The sequence below is a fragment of the Pollicipes pollicipes genome, unplaced genomic scaffold (assembly GCF_011947565.3).
Source record: "Pollicipes pollicipes isolate AB1234 unplaced genomic scaffold, Ppol_2.1 Scaffold_1420;HRSCAF=1660_pilon_pilon_pilon, whole genome shotgun sequence".
NCBI classification, from domain to species: domain Eukaryota; kingdom Metazoa; phylum Arthropoda; class Thecostraca; order Pollicipedomorpha; family Pollicipedidae; genus Pollicipes; species Pollicipes pollicipes.
In genome coordinates, this window is record NW_023595938.1 from 23,370 (window position 1) to 29,369 (window position 6,000).

Sequence of the window (6,000 nt, forward strand, 5' to 3'; positions counted from 1 at the left end):
GCAATAATTCTACCGCGCGCAAGGTTCGAGATGCCTTCGCTCTTCCATATGCTCAGCATACCTGAGTAAACATCTGTTTTGGGAGTGGGTTCGCACGGCACCCTCTAAGCATCGGGATGCTACTAACTATACCTAGCGGTTAGACAAATGCCGTAATGCAGGACTAGGCTACATCCGTGCTACTTCGCTACCCTATCATGGTTATCATGTTATCATATTTGTCAACTGTTAACCCATTTGAGCATGTGCGTTTGAAGTGATTGGGCCCGTAGCAAGTTTAAAAAAAAATAAATTCATGGAAAGTCGCAGAGTTCTTCCGACTCCACTCGCAGATTTCTGTTTACCAGGCGTCGTTCTCTACGTTACGTCAATGCCGCAGCATGGGTTTATCTTGAGTCTAACAGGAGATGATTGTCACATAGTGATATGAAATTTTTAATATTCTTAAATAGAGAGGCAGTTTTGTTCCTATCATGATTGTGAGCTCAGCTTAGGAGAAAGGTGTAAAAGGAGCACGTCTGCGTTGTTCGACATTTCCAGTGGTGAAAATCAAAATTTGGACTCGTAATTCACGCCTTAACCAAGAGAAAGGCAATTTTGCAACTTTTTTGGTAGGCCCAATCTCTTTCACCAAGCAATGAATGGTGGCACGAGGGCCAGATGGCCCGAATTCCCTACTGGACGGCTTGACGTAACTACGCGCGCCGAAACGCCCCAGCGACCGCACAACGCCCGCTTCAGTCGGCTTTGTGGAGCGAGTCTCGTCGCTCCAGCTGCTTGCCTGGGGCGAGGTGTTCGTCACCGCTGTGGCGAGGGCTCTATGGCGGGATGCCTGCCGGCCCAGCCGCCAGGACACTGTCGGCACTACACTGTGGCGATGGTGTAGTCCCCCCGCGTTGCCGGCTCAGCCGCCAGGACACTGTCGGCACTACGCTGTGGCGATGGTGTGCTCCTCCAGCGTTGCCGGCTCAGCCGCCAGGACACTGTCGGCACTACACTGCGGCGATGGTGTGCTCCTCCAGCGTTGCCGGCTCGGCCGCCAGGACGCTGTCGGCACTACACTGCGGCGATGGTGTGCCTCCAGCGTTGCCGGCTCAGCCGCCAGGACACTGTCGGCACTACACTGCGGCGATGGTGTGCTCCTCCAGCGTTGCCGGCTCAGCCGCCAGGACACTGTCGGCACTACACTGTGGCGATGGTGTGCTCCTCCAGCGTTGCCGGCTCAGCCGCCAGGACACTGTTGGCACTACACTGCGGCGATGGTGTGCTCCTCCAGCGTTGCCGGCTCAGCCGCCAGGACACTGTCGGCACTACACTGCGGCGATGGTGTGCTCCTCCAGCGTTGCCGGCTCAGCCGCCAGGACACTGTTGGCACTACACTGCGGCGATGGTGTGCTCCTCCAGCGTTGCCGGCTCAGCCGCCAGGACACTGTTGGCACTACACTGCGGCGATGGCGTGCTCCCCCAGCGTTGCCGGCTCAGCCGCCAGGACACTGTTGGCACTACACTGTGGCGATGGCGTGCTCCTCCAGCATTGCCGCTAGCTCGTGCGGGTCCTCCATCGGGTCAGCATTTTGCTGGGTCTTCTTAGCTGTGGAGGAGTCGCCGCATTGATAAAGTAAGCACACTGCTGTGAGGGAGATATATAGCCACGACAGGCACGAGTGAGCATGAAGTAGGTCAGTTGGGATGCACTTGCCTGCTGTACTGCATATGGAATGGTTGGTGGCAGTTTTACGACTTACTGGCGTTACAAATGATCAAAACATGCTGTTATGCGTACTCGTGTGAAAAGGACAGGCGGCATGAAACATGCACGGGCCCGAGCAAGTCTGGCCTGAGCAAAAGACAGCCAAACAAGCTGTAACATCCCTGCCACGATCTGCAGGAGTGGCGAGCACCGTTACCAGGAGGGGGCGCCAGGAACTGACCACGTTGGCGCTCCTCTCGTTGGGAGATCCTCTGACGGAGGCAGCCGTAGTAGACGATGGCGTGTAGAGCGCGCCGGCCACGCCGCTGCCGATACCCATGGTCCGGAAGGTGAAGGCCGGTCCGGACAGCGCCATCAGGTAGCCGCCGATGAAGCTGCCGACGCCGCGGCCTGGCGGCACGAGGAGGTCGTGGCTGCTGAGTGTCGCATGCTCTCAGCCCATGTGAAGGTTCTCTAGCACCATGTGACAGCATAGTTGTGCGAGACCACGGACAGGTTGACCACATGTCAAGGCTGCGAGCAGGCCGGCCGCGAAACGTAATGTGTCAGATCTCGCAGCGCCAGGATACTCGAGACGAGGTGTGTGCCGCACCGTCGCACCAGCTGGCGGCGGCGACCGGCCCAACCCGGCACATGGTATGGTGCAACTGGTGGCGGCGACCGGCCAAACCCGGCACGTGGTATGGTGCAGCTGGCGGCGGCGACCGGCCCAACCCGGCACGTGGTATGGTGCAGCTGGGGCGTTCGTCACTGCTCGAAGTCGACGACGTGGCTGCCGAGTCGTCACCGGGACACATTAGCCCCCCCCCCCCCCCCAGCTGGCTGACACTAGGCCAGGGTGACCGCCGGCGGTTAAGCGTGCGTGAGTCAGTGTTGTTCCAGACGTGCGTGCTTCGGCACCTCAGTACCGCGAGCTTTCCTTTTCTCCTCGCTCACGCGGTCGGCCCGTTAAGTCAGGTCAAGTCGGTCGGTCAAGTCAGGGTACGTTCAAGAGAAAGGGCTAGAGAACACCGTCTTAAAGATCCCGCGATCCATGGCCGAGTAGCAGTCTTAAGAGTGACGCCAAGAGAGTGACGTCGCCACGAGTGACGTTGTCGCGAGTGATGTCATCACGCGACGAGTCCTCGGATTCCTGCTGCCACGCTGTCATTTCCCGCCATCTTAGAAATCGTGTCCCGCTCGTTCAACACCCAATCTGAAGAAGTCCCTGTCTTTCCCGCGTATTTATTATGTTTCCTATGGTCCCCCATGACCCCCATACGAGTTTGTAGACGCGGAGGGACCGCCAATGAATATACATGTTCGCAAATACGCCAAGCTGGTCGCTATGCTACCTGCAAGACAAAGCCCCTCTCGATCGAAGCTCATAGATACATCATTCCTTTCCTGGCGGGGCGAAGTCCGAGGGAGTAAAAAGAAAGGCTTGATGAGAAGCCCTGGTGCTGCTGGGGACGTACCATTAGAATGTCGCCATCCATCGCCGGTTGTCGCAAAAGCCAACGGAGGACTCTGAGTTTGTCATGCTGGGCATGAGTCGGCATGACACACTCAGATCAACAGGTCAACGATCGTTTGCATCCTGGGAACATCCCGACAAACGCCGTACCTGTACTTCTCTCCAAGGGTCGCAGTTTTTCACGACGCGACATGCTGCCATTGGGTACTGGTAGCCACCTTTGAAGAGGAAGTTTAAACCCGGGGAACATTTTCGTGCCGAGATCACGACAAAGGTTCCGGTCCCTTAGAGCTTCGATCAGCCTTATAAACACAAGTGGTGGATGCTGATGCTGCTGAACACTCGAACTCATCTGGTAACGGTGACGGGGCCTGCCGTCACTCATATCAGGAGGACTGGCAGATAGCAGGAGGACTCTCTCTTATAGCAGGAGGACTCGAAGATAGGATCAAGCTTTCATAATGCCCTTCAGCCCACTGGTTTATGATCACAAGCTGACGGTGCATGAGATGTTGGAAGCATTCATCACATACGAGGCATATGAGCTCCTGGTCTCTCAGATGCCTTGGCGCTGTGAATGTCTCCGCGTTCTCAAGTATAAGACGTGGTCGAAAGGAACGCATGAGAACACATATTTAGTGAAGCCCTTGGGATGCGATGAAGCATTTGGTCCACACGTCCTGGGATATCACGATGAGCTCAGCATGCTCAGGCTACGTACCAAAGCTGTAGTGCAGGGCTCCAGCCAGTCCGGTGAGTGTAGCCAGCAGCCCAGGCGGCGCCAGTTGTCCAGCGTAGGTGGCAGCACTATTCCACATCAGGTGAGTGGTGACCACCTCCAGCAGCTCGAACGGGAAGCACAGCCAGGGATTCCTGACAGGAAACAAGTTGCGACGAGGTTAAACGCGTGTGAAACAGCTGACAGAGGATTTTTCTCCTTAAAAGATGGCATACGTGGGTGTGGAGGCATTGGCATCTCGACCGCGTACGGAAAGCCGCGGGTTCGACGCCGACTCCTTCCAAGAGTTTAGTCAGCCTGCGGCAATCGGCGTGAAAGGCGATACCGTTCGCCTCTCTCATGAAGCTGACGTCACGCCTCTCCTAGTCTGCCACACTTTTGCCGACACAATTCTCAGTTGTCTCCCCGTCAACATTGGCTATTCCTATTTTGCTGTAGCGCTAGTCTCGGGCGCAAAATGGCCGCTGCTGTCAACGCGTCCCTAAGCCCAGATAACTGGCTGACGCCGGACTCCTGAAATTTGGACCCGTTTTTTGACGCGCGTGCTTCATATCTTTCTTGTGGTTTAGCAATTGTACGTCTCGCATATCCCTCAAATGGGCAGGCAAAATAGTGGCGACAGGCGTTTTCCACCTGCGTCGCTGCGGGACGACGCGACACCGCTGGCATCAGTGACGTCACGGGTGGTCCACTGACGTCACGTATGGCGCCAGTGATGTCAGGATGGTGCCAGTGACGCCATGGTGACGCCACTCGTGACGCCATGCGGACTTGTGTCTCAACGTGAGGTAGATCTAAGTTAATATTTATAAGCTGTTTACCACCGATGGACCACTCCGACACACTGCTCTCGCAACGCCGTTCTCCGCATCCGCGACCTCCAAAAGATTTAGCCGTGGTCGTTGCTTGCTTTGCTGCGCGTAGGGCCAGCGTCGTGGCATTGATAGGACGCCGCCTCCAGCCACAAACATTCCTTCTCGCCTTGTGACGTGGTGTGTCCCTCGCAGTGCATTGAGTCTGTCAGGATCTGAATGAATTAGCATTTCCCTGCTTTGAGGAGCTAAACATACATCCCCTCGAGTTTGCTTGCAGCATGTTTTCGATCACCTCGGCTCTGCAGACTTGCTTCTCATGCATATCGATCTGCATGCATGACGCGTGTACGGGCTTATCCGGGCCCTTCTCCCGTCTGCCGTCGGTGTCACTGTCCTGGCCTGGCCGTCCCCCCCCCCCCCTGGCTGACTGAGGACTGGCCGCATGACTGCTTTGCTGCACGTTTATGGATCAGTATCACTACTTATCGGTGTGTAAAGCATGTATATTGATACCTGCTGCACCATTTATTTTCTCGTGAATTCTCGTTACACCATGCCACATCAGAAAACAAGCCTTCGAGAAGCTTTAACCAATTCGGCTTTAGGTATGAATGGGTCTACCAGGCACTCATTTGCCTCTCATTCAACGAAGCCCACGTAATCTTCTTTTGTACATAGACAGAGGATTAGCTAGAGGCTTGCCAAAGGGGGGGGGGGCAGGGCACAGGGTTGACAAAGACCTCCCTGACGATGAACGGCCTTTTGCCCCCAAAATATCCGGATGTAGCCCACTTGTTCATCAGGTGCACGGTTTTCTTCGTTTAATTATTATTTTACCTGGCGACCAGAGCGGAAATAAAAACCAAAGGCACCGCGAGATCAATTCTGCATGTGCGTTTTAAGGTCAATAACTTGCAGAAATCAGACGTTCAACGTTTGCATGAAACAAAGCAGCGGCTAACTTCACTTTACAATGGTTCCAGTGTGCTTTCTAAACCGAAAAAAAATCGAGAAAATTTGCAAATTTGTTTGGGTGGACGTAGGTATGGAGGACTCCCTGAACGTAGATTGTAAGAAATAACGCTGGATATTTCGAGCTGTGCGCTCATCCTCAACAGTCAGAAAGGGGATGGGCTCATGAGGATAAGCACAGCCCGAAATATTGAGCACCGTTAACATAATCGGTATTAAGCACTACAACGCTGTTTAACCAGCGCATTTCCTTGTGCCGTTTACTTTAAACACGAACTCCTACCCCATAACGTTAATTAACGTTGGA